Here is a 19,072-nt window from a genome sequence, read left to right as displayed (position 1 = left end):
AAATTGTAAGTTTAATCACTCAATTTTGAAATTTGTAAACTTAGTCCAAACATTTATAAAATTATCGCATGTTTAGTCTCCATCACTAATCCTAGTAAGTTTTAAAAAAACCATTCAGAAAAATGGTTGGAGTTTAAATAAGTATAATTTATAAAAATGATTATGTAGTCTAGTTTAGAGATTTTTTTAATTATGTCACTCCTACAATATTTACAAGTAAATTGGAAAAACAAGGATCTTAATGAAAGCCAATTAAACTCATAAACTAACATATTCCAACATAATGTATCATAATCAACCACAAACTAGCAACAAACTTATATAACAAAGTTACACACACATGTCAATGTTCATCATAATAAATAAGAACAGGTTTCCTAAGCAGTGAGTCAATCTTCAATGTCGAACACACCAACAAAAACACGAAAACTAAGACCGAAACCGCTGACAAAACAAGTGCCAAACATGTTGCAGTCACCTCCTTTGCTTGATGAGCATAGGCCATGGATGCAAGTGCAAGGAAAGATAGTGGATAGGAGAAAGGCCACCATGCAACACTAAAGTTTTTTACTGATTTCTTGAACAATACTGGTCTACTAGCCTGTTTTAGTATAGAAAGACCAAAGTTAGACTTGAAATAAATATTATTGTATAAAAAGATTAGTGTAATTTCATGCTAGGGGTGTAAATGAGCGAGCCAAGTTCATGGCTTGTTTTAACTTACGAGAGCTCGAGCTCAGCTTGTTTCGAGCACTTTTTCAAAAGCTCAAGCCTGGCTTGTGAGGTTTTATTTTTCAAGCTCGGGCTCATCTCGTTTGTTATTTATTAATTAGTTTAGATATGTTTGTACGTATTTAGTTTTATATATTTTGAATGCTTTGAGCACCTTTTCAAAAGCTCAAGTGTAACATCCCGAAATTTCAAGTTAATATTAATTATATTACTTAATAATAGAGGGAAAGTTTACTCGGGTTATCAGGAAATAAATAAAAGAGTAGGAGTTGGTATGGGTCGGGCTAGTGTCGGGTAATGGACGTTGGTTATGGATTTGGGTTAAATAAGAATGGGATTTCAGGGATATAAATACCCCCAAAACCCCAAAATATCTTCATTTACACCTATTTTTCCACACACTCAAAACACACACATTCTAACCGATCAAGATTCGAAGCCGAGACCCGAGATTTTGTTGATAGATCTGAGTTGGTAAGGTAAGAACAAATCCAACAAAGCTAATATTACTGAAAATGGTTAGGATTGGATGGGTTAACCGGACCCGAAACCCAAACTGCCCAAATCGGACCCCTAAAACGTCGATTTTAGGCCGATTTGATGGTTGGGATTTGTAGGCGCCGATCATACGATTCCGTGGGTACCAAAATCGAGTTATTTGGCTAAGAAACGAAGGATTTATGGGCAAACAGATCTGCAGCGCGATAACTTCGCCTGCAAGATTAAGTTCGCCTGATGAACTTCGCCTTCAAGCGTAACTTCGCCTTCAAGCGTAACTTCGCCTAAGGATAACTTCGTCTACGGCCAAGTTCGCCTAAGGATAACTTCGCCTGAAGCCAAGTTCGCCTAAGGTTTAACTTCGCCTGAAGCCAAGTTCGCCTAAGGTTTAACTTCGCCTGAAGCCAAGTTCGCCTAAGGTTTAACTTCGCCTGAAGCCAAGTTCGCCTAAGGTTTAACTTCGCCTGAAGCCAAGTTCGCCTAAGGATAACTTCGCCTACGGCCAAGTTCGCCTAAGGATAACTTCGCCTGAAGCCAAGTTCGCCTAAGGTTTAACTTCGCCTGAAGCCAAGTTCGCCTAAGGTTTAACTTCGCTGTAAAGCCAAGTTCGCCTAAGGTTTAACTTCGCCTAAAGCCAAGTTCGCCTGAGGTTTAACTTCGCCTAAAACCAAGTTCGATTAGAAAATGAATTAAAAGCGATAAGTTAAAGTAAGCTAATACTAGACCACCAGATTAAATCAGGCGAGTATTGATACGTGTAACTTATACAGTCAGCCGAGCCCAGTTAAAGAAGGGATTTATAACTATCGGAGGAAGAAGCAGAGTTCAGGTGAGTTTCTAGCCCCATTCCTTGTTATGTTTTCGGGGCTGTGTGCATACTCGATGTGTTGTTAATACATTTATCCTAAGTGATAAGTATATGTCATATGTGATATGTGTGATAGATATGAATGATTGTTTGTCGGTACGCGAACGATCTTCGGATATTACGCGTACTGTCAGGTTAGAAATAAAGGTACGAATATTATATATCGAAGAGGTATGAATATTTCAAATGAATACTTGTCGGGGCGTGAACGATCTTCGGATATTGCACGTAACGACAAGGGGTATGGTTGTTAAATGAATGAGGTAAAGAATGCCTAGAGTGTTCTTATGTTATAATGTAAGTATGTGTATATAGGTACACGAATGGCATGTGAGTTCTACGTTCGACATAGTAAGTTAGGATGGCAAATCCCTCTAGCTTCTGTCGGACATAGACTCGGCTGGTAATGGCATAGTTAAGGACTGCGAACCTTATACGTAATGTAGATAGGCGTCAGCATAGGAAAGGACTGTGAACCTTATACGTGCTGTATTTGTAGCATAGGGGAGGACTGCGAACCTCGTACGTGCTATGAATTAGGTTGCAACATAGGGAAGGACTGCGAACCTTGTACGTGTTGTGGATGTATTTCAGCATAGGAAAGGACTGTGAACCTTATACGTGCTGTATTTGTAGCATAGGGAAGGACTGCGAACCTCGTACGTGCTATGAATTAGGTTGCAACATAGGGAAGGACTGCGAACCTTGTACGTGCTGTGGATGTATTTCAGCATAGGAAAGGACTGTGAACCTTATACGTGCTGATTTTGTAGCATAGGGGAGGACTGCGAACCTCGTACGTGCTATGAATTAGGTTGCAACATAGGGAAGGACTGCGAACCTTGTACGTGTTGTGGATGTACTATGGTATAGGGAAGGACCGCGATCCTTGTACGTACCATAAATGGTGAACATAGGTAAGGACTGCGAACCTTGTACTTGTTCACGACCTTGAGTACAGGTATAGACGGTGAACTATGAACGTACTCTCGGTAGACTGAGGTTAGTGATTACAGATATGTATGTATGTATGGTAGCAAGTATGTATGTAGAACAGAAGGGTAACTAGTGAAGTATGGATATGTATCTACGGATATGTATGTATGTGTATGTATTGTATGGCGTTCGATTAACTAGAACTCACTCAGCGTAGCTGACTTTTAGTATGCACGCAGGTGAGCTGATTATAGAGTTAGCATGAGGATGACACATGGCATGGATTGAACGGCTGGCATCTGAAGAAAGAAGTAAAAATGTTTTGAATATAAAGTTTTGTGTTATGGTAACAAAGAAAAGATTTAATGTTTTGTAACAAATGATTGATGTTTTATATTCCGCGAAAAGTTTTAATAAACTCTGATTTGAAGAACTGTGTTTATGAGTAAATCCGACACGAAAGTAGGGTTACCGGTAACGGGGCCTTACATCAAGCCTGGCTTGTGAGTTGTTTTTTTCAAGCTCTGGCTCGACTAGTTTATTATTTATTTATTAATTTATATATGTTTGTACGTAATTAGTTTTTATATATTTTGAAATAAAAGCTTAAACAAACCTAATGTCGGCTCAAGCTCGATTGTGCCATATAAAATTAATACACAGAATAGGGGTGAGCAATAACCGAACCAAAATTAACCGAAAATTGTTTATCAGTTTTTTTTGTACCCCCGTTTAACTTATATTAACCGGATCAAGCCGAACCATTCATATTTTCATATATTTCTAGCTTTTATAGAACCATATATTTCATGTATTTATACCTCAGTTTCATGTAATTATATCTTCAATTTATGTATTTTTACCTTCAATTCATGTATTTATACATCTATTTCATGTATTTCTAAGTAAACGTTTAATTGCTCAAGTTTGATTTTGGAATCTAAACCGAAAGCTAACATGCATACCAATGATATGAAGTGAAACAAGGATAGAAAGAAGAGCATCTTGCTGAACATATCAAAGCTTCCATTAATCGATTTCCATGCTAAGGCGGCCATGCTTGGGGTGGCAACAAACTGGAAAAACACTGGCCGAAGCCTCGAAGGAATGGGATTATTACCCGAAAAACGTTGATAAAGTGTGATAAAAACCACCAAATAATGTGACATCCCTAATGTAAACAAACAAATACCACTTTCATGCCATCCCATCTTAATGGCTGCATGGGCACCTACTAGGTTACCAATAACGGACAATTGGCTAGTCGGGTTCGCCACCATAGAAAGAAACCTTTTCTCGGTGGTGAACCATTGTCTGTATAACTTAACGTACAGGGCGATCACAGGAACTATAAGCGGCCACCAAATATACTCGTACGAGTATTTATTTCGAAAAATGAACTTTGGGGCTGATTGAAGCAACAAAAGCCATGATACCCATGGTGCAAAAAGATAGTTTACTCCAATATGGTGATTATATTCGGCTTTCACCATGTTAAAATGGAAAATGCACCTAAAAATATAGAGTATCGAGAGTGACACGAAGATGCATATCGCGATGCACCACACGAGAAAGAACGTGGTCGAAGGTAACTTGGTGAACAAGTTATTAAAACTCGGCGAAAAATTGGTTTTCTCACTTAGGGTTTTCCATAACAAGGCTTGTGCACCAAGGGATATGCTATCCTAAAGTAGCTTGCATTGATCTTAGCTATGATGGCTTGTTGTGACTGGTTTAACCTGTTTATTTGTTCTTGGTTTTTGATGACTGGAGAGTCGATAACGAACTCCAATCCGATTTCGGGCTTAACCATTGGTTACTTAGAACTTAGAATATGTTGGTGTAGGAAAGTTGTTAAGGATGTGGTGCCTTGTGTTTTAGTGAATGTGGTTTTTATAAGAGAATAGAAATTTGGACATATAATGTGACAAATATGGACGTAAGAAAATTCGGTTTGCATAGTTAATAAAATATTGCAACTTTAGTAGACATATTAAGTTAAAGTTACAGGTATAAACACTATCAAATTATTTCGTTTTCACATGATACGCAAAAAGGCAAAATCACTTTCCTCCACTCAGTTTTTCTTTTTAAAAGAAATAATATATTTCTATTAAAGAGAGGATAATTATATTTTTTGTATGTCAATATTGCGTTTTGGTTTGTAATTAAACTTACAAAAGCCATTAATTAATTTTATCTAAATCATTACTTTATATCGTTTTATAACTAATATACCATTAAATTTTATAAGTGTTGAACAAATTTGTATATATTCACATTAATTTATATATATGAGCATCTAAATTTGTATTATTTATTTGAAAAGCTATATATTTATGCTTGTAGATATGTTTTGTGGGTAATGGAAGCATGAAACAATTAGGTCCGATAAAAAGAAGATTGCAATAAATTAGGTAAAATGATATAATAATATAACTTGTTTACGTTATATTAGAGCATGAGTCAACCATAATCGGCCAGTGCATGGTGAGTAGTTTTTAGCACTATATCATATTTTTTATATACACACAACAGGGGTACCCGTGTGATATGACTAGAAATACGAATGACAAGTATTCGGACTTTTTGGTGAGTTCGCTTTGTTGGGAACTTGACAATGTGAATTATCAGGTTCAAAACTTTACTTTTTGGCTCAAGTGGATTCCCATTAAGATAAACTATTTTATATGAAGATTGTTATTAGACCGTATTGCCACTATAGATGCGTTATCTTTGAGAGGCATAGTTTTTGGTGATTTAAATTGTGTATTTTGTGGTAACAATATTGAAACGTCCAAGCATTTGTTTGTAAATTGCAAGGTTATTAAAGTGATCTAGTCAATTATACACGATTGGGTAAAATTATCTATCCGGGTTCATTTCGATTCGGTGGAAGAAATTCTTGAATATCCAAGTAAGAACATAAAGAATAAGGAGTTGTGTCTTGCGGTGCAATCTTATCGACGATAACTTGTTGGATGATATGTCTGTTTAGAAACGATTGTATTTTTATTAATATTCCATTTCTACTATCAAAGTTGGTGAACGACATCAAATCGGCATCCTTCATGTGAGTGAAGCAAAATAACGTGCTTAGAGTGGGAAAAATGGAACCGGTTCAACTTAGTGAATTTTCCAATTTAATAAGATGTATGTTTTGATTTTGTTTCGTGTTTTTGTTTGTTTTTGGGCTACTGTCATCCTTTAAATGGTCCTTCTTTTGGTTTAAATAAAACTAGTCTTTCAAAAATAAAGTAATCATGTAACATGTTAATTTTGTTTAATTAAAAAAATATAATGTAGCAACTAGCAATGTCATATTTATCTTAAAAGGAATAAATTTACTGTTTTTATGATATAATTATTTTAAATATTAATGTATGAAAAAATTAAAACCAAACTTTTGGGAGCAATTTAGTTTAAAAGTTAATAGTATGACTGCGAAAGACTACTATATGTTTTCAAAGTTATAATTACTTAAAACTTTTATAATTATTTAAAATATCATGATGGCCTCTTTACGACAAACATTATATAGTCACACTAGTTTGAGGCCGTGTATTATACAGGTAGTTCTTAAAAGTACAATATTTAATAAATAATCAGTATACAAGAAAGAAAAACCCGTTAAACACTACGTTGTATAATAGTCTTCAAAACAATTTCACCAAAGTAAAAGATAATTATAAATATCAAAATGTTTGAAAACCAATAGAAATTAAATATTAAATTAACAAATTTTGAAGCATACATTTTTAGAATGGTAACTATTATAAATTTGTTAAAAGGGTTAGGTTTAATATAAGAGTAACGAGTGACAAAATTTATAGTCTTTTATCAGGGAGTATAGATTTACTTAAGTGAGGGGGGTTATAACAAAAAAACATATTTCATTAATTTCTCATACTTCATACACATGGATATGCAATCAATCATTAAATATATATGTTACTAGTTTTTATCCCCCGTATTACGGGGTTGTTTTATATTGTTTGTTCTAATATTTATTTATTTTTTTAATTTATATTTTTTTATTGTATGAAAGTTAATAATATACTTATGGTTTGATGATAAATTGTTTCACAAATAAATGAGATGTTATAACTCTGTTTATAAGTTATATGGTTTGATGAGACCCAAGACCCGTTTATTTTTTTTACTATGAAATTGGTTTTTTAATTATCTATAATACATATAAACGAAGACATAAAAATCCTACGTGTCGCGATGTGGTCGTTCCCCAGTTTTTTGGAGTCACCAGATTTGCTTGATTTTTAAATGGAGTCTTCTCATGCATTTGACCCGAATTCATGGGTATGGGTCTTACCAAACCCAGATATTCCTTAAACGGGTTATAACATCTCATTAAATTAAAAATTATTCTCACCAAATTATTTTTGTAAAAATCCTATAAAATAGGATATAATAAAAAATAATATCTTATGTATTTTAAAAAAGATATATATATTATTTAAATTAAAAAAACCAATTTAATAGTAAAAAAAATAAACGGGTCTTGGGCATCATCAAACTATAAGTATATTATTAACTTTCATAAATATTTTATAATTAAAAAACCAATTTCATAGTTAAAAAATAAACGGGTCTTGGGTCTCATCAAAACTATATAGCTTTCAAACCGGGTTATAACATCTCATTTATTTGTGAAATAATTTATCATCAAACCATACGTATATTATTAACTTTCATACAATAAAAAAAATATAAATTAAAAAAATAAATAAATATTAGAACAAACAATATAAAACAACCCCCGTAATACGGAGGATAAAAACTAGTAAATAATATTTATGAAAGTTAATAATATACTTATGGTTTGATGAGACCCAAGACCCGTTTATTTTTTTTTACTATCAAATTGATTTTTTAATTTAAATAATATATATATCTTTTTTAAAATAAATAAGATATTATTTTTTTATTATATCCTATTTTATAGGATTTTTACATAAATAATTTAATGAGAATAATTTTTAATTTAATGAGATGTTATAACCCATTTAAGAAATATTTGGGCTTGGTAAGACCCATACCCATGAATTCGGGTCAAATGCATGAGAAGCCTCCATTTAAAAATCAAGCAAATCTGGTGACTCCAAAAAAGTGGGAGCGACCACATCGCGACACGTAGGATTTTTATGTTTATTATATATATTATATATATAGATAGATACTCTCTTAATAATATTTGCTAGTATATCAAAAACATATACAAGGCATAGCAAATGAATATTATTTTATTAGGATTTCTCTTATAATAACGTAAATTGAGAAACAATTACATGACCGAGTCATGTAATATTTATCGGTATCAAATCTTAACACGAATTTATTTTTATGTTTAGTGTTGATTATGACTGGATTTTGCACATTATAAGGCTGCTCTTTTCACTTTTCCAACTGAGCTCAATTGTTGCTCTCAGTAAATATTATACATAACAATTTGGAAATTTTAAATGTTTAGTTGAGGCACATTAAATTAAATTTTATTGATATCTTTAAGCTTTTCCTAACTTAAAACTTTTTATAACCCCACCCTTTTACACTTTTTTCCTTCAAGCATGTTATCTAATTCTAATCGGATGTTACTGGTTCAAAATGTTATGGAAGCTGTTAACTGGCAGCCCATATATAAAATGAAAAAGAGACTATAAATATCATAACCAAAGAAACTAGAAATAGAAAAAGGTTAAAAACATTTAGTTTTCGTTATGCGCGGTCTGCAGAAAGAAAGTTAGCATTTGAAACCATTCGCTAGCTGGTTTCTCACCGTAAAAATTGCTTTTACCAGTTAACTTTTTCGCCTAAAGAGTACACATGACACACTTCTAAATTGTCGTCATACGGATTTCACACTCCTATGTACGCAACATAGGCGAAAAAATACACGTTTATTTGTAAATGAGAAGTTGATGTTTATTTTGTCAACTTTAACTAGTCAAATGTTTTTTGGTTATTTCTTCAAATATAAATAAGACAATCTCCAATGGGTGGTTTTCATGTGGTTCAAACCAACCCAAAAACCAAATAACCATTGAATAACTTGGTTTAAACAAAAAAACCAGTTTTCAAGTTTGGTTTTTCAAACCACCATAAACCACTAATTGTGGGCCCATCACTACATCTTTCATCTCATATATACACCCATATTTATATTTATAAAATATATTAAAATATTATTCATATATACATATTTTTTTTATATTTATTTCAAAAGTTATTTATTTTTTTGTTTGTCTAACGCAATGGCAAGTTTAACGGTTAAAGTTTTTAATGGCTATTTTTTAATGATTTTATTATTTATTTTACAACGCTTAATTCGAATAAAAAAACATTACAAAAAGTCTTAGAAAAAAAAACGTTACAATTAGACATTACAAAGAGTCTTAAAAGAAAAGCGTTACAAAAAGTCATAGAAAAAAAAAGTTACAACATGGCCTACTAAAGTAAAGGGTACTAAATTTTTATTATATTGCTATTTATTTAAATAACAATTAAATATTTTATAGTATTTTGAAATTTTTATTTAAAATAAATGTAAAAGTAAGTGAAATTGTGAAAATGTAAAGATGGTTTAAGATGGTGTATTGTTGGAGTAAAACATGGGGTTTTTAAGAAAGCCAACGTAGCAATAATGTGGCTGGTTTGAACCAACAACTGTTGGAGATGGTCTAATTATATCAACTTGGACAAACTTACCAAAGATGTAAACAGTATAAGAGTATTAAAAATTATTTAGCCTTAATTATATAACTTTCTTTTTGCAATAAATGGATGAAAATTCCATTATTCTGTTTATAACTTCTGAAATAATTTTTAGGCCCTTTGTATTATAACCATATGCTCTTGTATAAGCATATTTTATTTTATAGATATGTAATATAAAATATTTTTTAAAAATTTCTGTGCCCCCACCGGATACATGCCCTAGAAGTCGATCAAGCCCTACATGGGATCAAGGTCGGGCCTGGTCTACAGCTCTTGACTCGAGCTTCACATCAAGGGTCGTCCGTGAGGAGCTCACCTATCCTCTCTCGACCACATCATCCGCACATCAAATTCTTCAACATGTTACATTTGTTGATAGTGGGAGTCTTAAATAGACCCAAGAAATTAAAACGGGTTAGTTGACATCTAAACCCCACCTAGCTAGTTATTGCTCAAAAGCAAAATCACTTTGCTCCACTTAACCTCTCACCTCAATCTATTCAACATGTCTACATATACATGTATAGTTTATTGATATAAAGGAGAGTTATGTGTGTTGTGTTTGTGCATGCATGCTCAGTAATCCTCTTTGTTATGTCAAGGATAAGGCAACATTAGTTAGGTGAAGAGGTAGGTCCCAGCAGAGCCCGGTTGGACCCGCAAGACTCACCTTAAACAGGGACGTCTGCGCAGAGACCAACTGGATCCGCAGGACCAACCATGCTCAGAGACGTGACTTCCTTACGCGCAGTACGCAAGCTGGTCCCGCAGGAAAAGCCTCCCAATGGTTAAGGACTCCGCCTGTCCCCGCAGCCTCGGATACAAGCCATTAGGGAAGGCCACCCGCGCAGCATGGCTACACGCACAAGGCACTTAGCTCTCGATCATTCAGTGTCACCTGAAGGAATGAGCAAAGCCGGGAGCAATCCCGCACAGAGGCGGGAGGGGGAATACTCCCGCCCAAATAAGCCAGTCTGTATACTGAAGGATCTTTTACTGTACCTGACGAGGTATGAGCGAAAGATCTGATCAGAGACGACAGCTCACTGATACAGTATGGCGAGCAGCATGCTCCTGTACTGTATCACTATTAGCCGCTGCCTACTCACCAACTACTGTCATACCACGTGCGTAGCCGGCAGTTGGTGGAAAGGGAATAGTATACAGCAGGCCTGGTCACTATCAGCCGCTGCCTACCCACCAACTACCAGCAAGGCACGTGCGTAGGCTACTGTTGATGAACAGGAACACTGTTGCAGCTGGCCATACCTCCTTGGAAACCTACCTTCGGCTATAAATACCCCAAATGGTATGATCATCTAAACACATTACATTATCTTATATCATCATAATATACCTGATATCTGCTCTAGCAATCTCTTAATATACTTTTATATTTAAAGAGCAATTTAGTCTGATTCTCACGCCGGAGGGTGGTCACAAGGAGGAACCCCCCCCTTCTCAGTGACGAGCTCACGGTGTCTGTTTTGCAGGTTATCAGAAGAACCATCTTCCAAGGGTCTAACCCCTCGTGGGAAACAGCTATCCAACCCCCAGGTTACCAGTAATCTGTCCGGGGTCCGGTTAGTGTTTCTTCATTGGCGCCATCCGTGCATAAAGCTAGAACTACAATTTTCTCCAGTTTTTTCAAACTTCTACAAAGATGGTTAGAGAAATTCCGGTAACCACAACCCCAGCTACTGGGGGGAATACCGGCAACACAGTTTTTACGAACACTACCCCGGCTACCGAAGCCGGGGCAAGTGAAGTAAATTTTACGAACACTACCCCACTTACCAAAGCTGGGGCAAGTGCAGTAAATGATCGCCTACTGGGATCCACCGATACCCAGTTTGAGAAACGAAGACTCCCCCGCCAGACTCTCGATGAAATTAAGGCATGGGCGGAGGCACGACAAAAGGAATTCCAGGCTGAGTTGGACGAACGCTTGCGATCCGTGCAACAGACCGACGAATTCGAATACTGTGAGGATGGCTCGGAGGAATCCGACTCCGACGCGAACCCTCGCCATAGGGCAAAAGGGAAGCGTAAGGAAACGGAATCCCAACCGAAAAGGCATTTTGGACAAGCCTTCAAACCAAAAAGCACAGGTGGAAGTCCACGAGACTTCTCCAAAACGTTCAGACCAAACGTTGCAAATGCAGGAACGTCCAAGTTTGCAAGGGACATTGCGGAAGCAATCGCCCCAAAGAGTGCCAAACAAATGCCTAACATAGGCACATATGACGGTTTATCTGATCCAGACGATCATTTGAACAGGTTCATAGCGGGGGCAACCGTCAGCAATTGGACGGAACCCACGTGGTGTTACATGTTCCAAATGACGCTTGTTGGGGCTGCTAGAGCTTGGTTTGATCGTCTACCGGTCAACCACATCTACGACTGGGCAGACTTCCAACAGAAGTTTAGCCAACACTTCAGCCAGCAACGGAAGTATACCGAGGAGCAATGGACAATCCTCAAATGCATACGAGAGGAAGATGAATCTCTGCCAAACTTCATCACTCGCTTCAACTCAAAGAAGCTAAGTTTGGGCAATATCAGCGAAGATCTTGTTCGCGCTGCCTTCATCCAGGGCGCACATGACCCAGAGCTCATCCGCACCCTAACGGGTAAAGATGGCATGCCATCCACATGGGATGGCATCATGACAGCAGCAAAACGCTATGCGGAAACGGAGAAGCAACTGGGTAAAGATCTCCCACAGAGCACAAACCTCTACACCCAGAGGACGAGAGAGGACAACGTCCTCACAGCCCGACTAAATAAAAAACGAAAGCTAGGCATTTGGCAGTCAAGGGTAAACTTTGACACCTCATCCGGCTTGCAACATCGGTTGGGCGGAAGGGATAATGTACAGCCGCACCGAAACTCCAGATGGACGCCACTCACCAAAAGCGTCACTGAGATATTCGCCACTGAAGAGCTCCCGTGGCCAAAACCTCCGATAATCCGACATCGTCACGATGCTGATCGGAGCAAATACTGTGACTTTCACAAGACAAAGGGCCACAACACTGAAGAATGCATAGATGTAAAAGACATGGTCGAAGCATTTGTCAGAGATGGGACGCTCGCGCACCTCGTGGCGCAATAAAGGCTGAACAGGCGGGTGCGTGTAGAACCCCAGCTGGGGAAAACACGAATCAATTTCAGCTTCAATATCGAGACTACATGCTGCGCAAAGAACGAGATCCCGAACCAGGTGCGTATCGGCTCGATGGCACTCCCATCCCAACAACATGGAAGGGAGCTCATTTACACAGTTTGCATGTAAATCAATTCCAATTTGTAAAGAAAAGGCCAAGAGCCACTTCTAATGGAAATGATTCTCTTTAAGAACATCGAAGCTGATGATTTTACATTTATACTTTTCTGAACACTAATATGCCGGTTTTCACCGCATAATTACGTGAAGTCATTGCATGGGAAGGCGGTCCTACCCGCACGAACCCAATAACGTGACAAACCTTCACGCAGGTCAGTTTGGGAAAAAGTTCAGCACCCAAAAATGAAAGTGCCGGTCTATCCGCATGAATCATTAAAGGAAACTGAATAATAACCTATCAACAACCGCGCGTCGAACGGTTAAACTATGCAACACTGGTGACGGCGTTCACATTACGTGAAGTCGTTGCATGGGAAGGCGGTCCTACCCGCACGAACCCAATAACTTGACAAACCTTCACGCAGGTCAGTTGAAGGGGAAGAGTTCAATTATCCCATTAAATGAAAGTGCCGGTTTATCCGCATGAATCATGAAAGGAAACCGAACACTAACCTATCGACAACCGCGCGTCGAACGGTTCAAAACAAAATTCTTAAAAAGGATAAGGAAAACCTACACGCAGGTCAGATAAGGGTAAAGTTTTGCCATCATACTAAGTGCAAGTGACGGTTCTACCCGCACAATCACGAAAGAGGAAGCAAGACTTCCTGTTATCAACCACGTTCAAAGGTTAACTTATCCTCAAAAGGTGAGGAAAACCTACACGCAGGTCAGATAAGGGTAAAGTTTTGCCATCCTACTAAGTGCAAGTGACGGTTTTACCCGCACAATCACGAAAGAGGAAGCGAAAACTTTAATCCATTATCAACCACGTTCAAAGGTTAACTTATCTTAATGCCTTAGAAATTTCGAAAAGGAAAACCTACACGCAGGTCAGATGAAGGTTAAAGTTTAGCCATCCTACCAAGTGCAAGTGACGGTTCTACCCGCACAATCACGAAGGAGGAAGCGAAACTTTAACCCATTATCAACCACGTTCAAAGGTTCTTATTCTAAACACTTGGAAAATTGCTAATTTAAACTAAGTATGCAAGTCATAAGTTTATAAAGCAAGGAACCCAAAGAAGGAAATAACAATCTTATACGCAAAAAGATTTATATTTCACAAATTAACTATTACAAGAATGGCCGGGTAACTACCCGCCTAAAAGAATAAAACTATACAAGTCATCTTAGCAATGGGAAGGGATCTTCAGGATCAAGCTTCAGGGCCGCTTCCACTTGGACCCGCTCCGTCAGAAGAACGGGGTGGTTCGAGGAACGCTTTGAGGACAGCTAACCCATCATCAGCAGCAGCTACTTCGTCCACCTTTTCCACCACTGGATGCGGGAAGGCGGCGTATTGGTTCAACGCTTGGTCATAAATGGCTTCGGTATCCACATCGAACAAAGGGAAGTTGGAAGGCGGGACGCCTTTCTCAACAAACCCTAGACCAAGCAGGAAGCCGGCCTTTTCCCCATCCTCATGAGAAGCGTTGAGAGCTGCGGTCATAGCATCATCGTAAGAGGTCTCTGAAAAGACCCGACGCACAACCTACAAAGAAAACACAAGTATTAGAACCTTTTCTTACAAAAGAAAAGCGTGAAGATAAAACTAAACATACCTGAGGCAACGCTTCTCGAAGAAGCCATTGGAGGGCAGCTTGAGCTTCGTTATGGGCGCGTTCGGCTTCGCTCTTGTTAAGGTTGGCAAGTAAAACTTCCTTTGCGGCAGCCTCTTCGACGCCCTTAAGCTTCCGCTCGGTGTGGTCAAGCACCCCCCTCTGGTCCAGGATTTCCTGGAGTTTCTTGGCATCTTCCATTGCCAAGGCATTATGAGCGCGTTGGAGAGCCTCTAATTTGGCCTTGAGCTCCTCATTCTCCACACGCAAAGGCTCAGCAACGGCTTCAGCCTTGGCAGCCCTCTCGGTTGCGTTTCGCGCAGTCTCCCTGGCCAGCCGAAGCTGTTCATTCACAGCTTGGGCAGCCTTGGAGCGGGCCTCGAGTCGCGCCTGAACTTCAACCTCGAGGGCCTTGAAGGCCTTCTCCTTGTCGGCGGCAGCTGCCGCCAGCTGTTGGTTCTCCTCCCGAAGAGCACGCGCCTCAGATACGTCCTTGGCGCGAGCTGCTTTCAACTTGTCGTTTTCACGACAAAGCAGCTCGACGCGCGGCTGCATCCGGGCCTGGAGAACCCGAAGCTCATTGGTTAGCCTACCCTCCTGGTAGCTAACCATGGCTTCCCCCAACGCACCCGGGGGAGCAGCGTGGCGAGCCCAATCCACGTACTCCACAGGTGTGCGAAGGGTTGTTCCTCGGCGGATGTTCCATCGTGGAACATACACTTCATTGGAATCCGACACTGCAAAAGAAACAAAAGCAGTAAGGAAAAGATAATAAAAAAACATAAGGGAAAAAGAAAGGAACCCTACGCACCTGTAGGGTCAATGACAGGCCGATAGCCGCCAAACCCATCACCTGAACCTAAAGGAAATCCATCCAACAGGTCAGGCAGACGGGAAGGTGGCAAAGATCGGCGGGAAGCCCTGCGCGTACCTGATGGTCCGGCCGTCGGTGCCGGTGGCGCGGGCATGGTGGCAGCCGCCGTGGTCGCCGTTGTGGTCGCCGCCGCGGTCGCCGCCTCGTCAGCAGCAGCAGTAACCGCCGGCTCCGTGAAGGATGCCGTAAATATCGCACTCACGGCCGGCGATGACGTCATCTCGGCTGGAACAGTCTGCTCAGAGGGAGCAACTGAACCAGCGGAAGCAGGCGCAGGCACCTGGGTCGACGCCTCAGGTAGGCTGACCAAGCCTATCGTCATTGGCGGAAGGGTACCCCTCTGCGCTTCACCCCGGAATGCGTCAACATCCACGCCTGCACAAAGAGTGTTAAATTTATGAAGTGATAAATTTACAAAGACATTATGATTGTACTTACGGGTTTTCTTGACCCTGAACGTACGGACGGGCGGGGAGGAACCCGATGGAGCCGGCCTCTTGGTACCGGTCACCGTCGTCGTCGCTGGTTCTCCGGAGGTAACAGTCGTAGCCTCCGGAGCAGTGGTCTTCTCACCACCGGGGTTCCCCGCCACATCTTCATTATCTGACTCGGAGTCAGATAGAACCACCGGATCAGCTGTGGAGGCCTTCTCCTTCCCTTTCCCGCCGGCAACCCTCTTCTTCCGCACCAACGGAGGAGCATCTGAGGATTCCTCAGAAGAAGACAGGTCAGGAATTCCAGCAGCGGGTACAGCATTGAGGGATTGAGGAAAGAATATCGCCTTACCTGGCCGCCGGTGGCTCAGGATCTCGTGGCCCAGCGGATAGACCTCCACAAACCGATCCGCCGTTTGCTCCAAGATGGGCAACTCGCCCTCGTCCAGAGCACGAGTACCCATCCGCGCGGGACCGTCGGTTTCCCGCGGGTACAGAAGCGACTCTAAATCATTTCCCTCTGAAAGAAAAGAAACAGTTAGAAGACAAACTCGTATCAAAAAGAAAAGACAAGACATACCATAGGGAATAGAGTTCAAACCGTATTCGAGAAGGATGGGAACCTGAGACGCATCCTTCCACACCCGGCTCATCCCTAACATGACCATCCCGGACTCCGCAAACCGGTAAACCGGAGATTGGACCCGGGATATCTTCGAAAACCATTCCGCCTCCTGGTAATTGGGGGCGTGAAGGCTCGGTATCGCTTGGCCATTTTTAAACTTCATGGCAAGGGGGATGGCGCGGGCAGAAATGTAGAAGAATTCCTGCTTCCACGCGCGAAGACTGCGCTCGGTGTCGCAAATCTTCAGACCCTTAATACGGGTCGTCAGGGTGTACCACCCCTGGATGCACCTCCAGGTATAGAAGGTCATCAGGCGGTCCACATGGGGCTCGATGCCCAAAATCCGGCACACCCACTCAAAATGGCGAATCTTGGCGATCGCCATGGGGTGCAGCTCGGTCAAATGAACACCGTGCCTCTCAAGGACACGGTAAACAAATTTTGTCAATGGGAATCTAAGATTCCCATAGACAAAAAATGCAGCATAAACCCCGATCTTGCCTCTGGGGGCATCGTACACGGTCTGGTGGGATTCAGGAAACTCAGGCTCGAGATGATCGAGCATGAACTTCCTGACAACATACCGGTACTGATCGCCGGGCAGAGCACACTGGCACTCGCCAGCAGTACCCCTGTCGTCAGCTATAGCTTCAGCATCACGAGAAGACATCTTGCAGAGGAAGAAAAGAACGATTTCGAGAGAATGCTCGATTGAATAAAGGAGTATTCGCCGGAAATCACCTTAAAGATGAAGAGAAGATTGAAAAGTATGGATTACAAATAACCCTCTCCCCCTTTATATAGTAATCGCAATTAATGCGGTAAATTTAATGCGGAGGAGAGAGAAATCGAAGGTGCAATGAAACTATGACACGTGGCAAAAAGCAAGCTGGCAACAGCTGTTGACAGGACGCGTGCCAGTAATTTCGCGGCCACGCGCCCGAAAAATCGTGCCCACGCGCCAGAAAAAGCGACTGGAATGACCATGTTCTGTCACGTCACCATAACTTCCTGCACGTCCTGACAGTCAGAAGAAACCGTCGCACGACGTTTCAGAGGTTTGGACTGTTCTTATCTTTTCACCAACTCTTCGAATTTCAAAATTCAAAATTCGAAAATATTAAAAAGTAAGCGGGAAAATACCCCTTACCCCTTGGCAAACAAGTAACCGTAAGACGGATGCGGGTACAGTGTAAAGGCAAAACCCTTCACATACCTAGCACCCGCAGGGAATTGAAGTCAAGAACCTTGGCAAATAAGTAACCGTAAGACGGATGCGGGTACAGTGTTAAGGCAAAACCCTTCACATACCTAGCACCCGCAGGGAATTGAAGCCAAGTACCTCGGCAACCAAGTAACTATAAGACGGCTGCGGGCACAGTGTTAAGGCAAAACCCTTCACATACCTAGCACCCGCAGGGAATTGACGCCAGGAATACCTTGGAAGTAAAGTAACCGTAAGACGAGCGCTGGTACAGTGTTAAGGCAAAACCCTTCACATACCTAGCGCTCCGCTGGGAATTGAAACCAGGAAGGATCTTCTGGGCAATGCTTGCGGAAACGGAAATAACATCCCCGCATAGCAGGAACGTCGAGAACTACGTTGTTTGAAACACCATAATGGAATTAGTGGTTTTAACATAATTGATCACTGTGTTCAAAACTACCAAAACCTCATGGAAAATCCATACAACTGGGACTCAATGCTCCTGACTTGCGAGGAGGTTACAGACCTACCCGCATCATACCCAAAGACCAAGCAGGAAACTCGGGCATTTCTGCAAGTGACAAGGACTTCCGCGGAAAGAATCCCCATGGAAAACCTTACAAAACCCTTTGCTTAAGTCCAAAAGTTCACCTCACTTTATTAAACACGCATGAGAAGAACATTGGACTGGGGGGACTTGAAGAGGTAGGTCCCAGCAGAGCCCGGTTGGACCCGCAAGACTCACCTTAAACAGGGACGTCTGCGCAGAGACCAACTGGATCCGCAGGACCAACCATGCTCAGAGACGTGACGTCCTTACGCGCAGTACGCAACCTGGTCCCGCAGGAAAAGCCTCCCAATGGTTAAGGACTCCGCCTGTCCCCGCAGCCTCGGATACAAGCCATTAGGGAAGGCCACCCGCGCAGCATGGCTACACGCACAAGGCACTTAGCTCTCGATCATTCAGTGTCACCTGAAGGAATGAGCAAAGCCGGGAGCAATCCCGCACAGAGGCGGGAGGGGGAATACTCCCGCCCAAATAAGCCAGTCTGTATACTGAAGGATCTTTTACTGTACCTGACGAGGTATGGGCGAAAGATCTGATCAGAGACGACAGCTCACTGATACAGTATGGCGAGCAGCATGCTCCTGTACTGTATCACTATTAGCCGCTGCCTACTCACCAACTACTGTCATACCACGTGCGTAGCCGGCAGTTGGTGGAAAGGGAATAGTATACAGCAGGCCTGGTCAC

General features: G+C 40.9%; 1 pseudogene; it reads right to left on the bottom strand.

The window, feature by feature from the left end:
• Positions 1-290: 290 nt before the first annotated feature.
• Positions 291-5,227, bottom strand: LOC143634637 (S-type anion channel SLAH1-like; annotated as a pseudogene).
• Between the last annotated feature and the right edge of the window lie 13,845 nt (positions 5,228-19,072).

This window comes from Bidens hawaiensis, unplaced genomic scaffold, assembly GCF_021521415.1.
Source record: "Bidens hawaiensis isolate Kalapana, Puna unplaced genomic scaffold, B.hawaiensis_p1.1 tig00007139_1, whole genome shotgun sequence".
Taxonomy (NCBI): domain Eukaryota; kingdom Viridiplantae; phylum Streptophyta; class Magnoliopsida; order Asterales; family Asteraceae; genus Bidens; species Bidens hawaiensis.
Note: the sequence above shows the minus strand (reverse complement) of the source record. Positions and strands in the feature narration are given on the sequence as shown.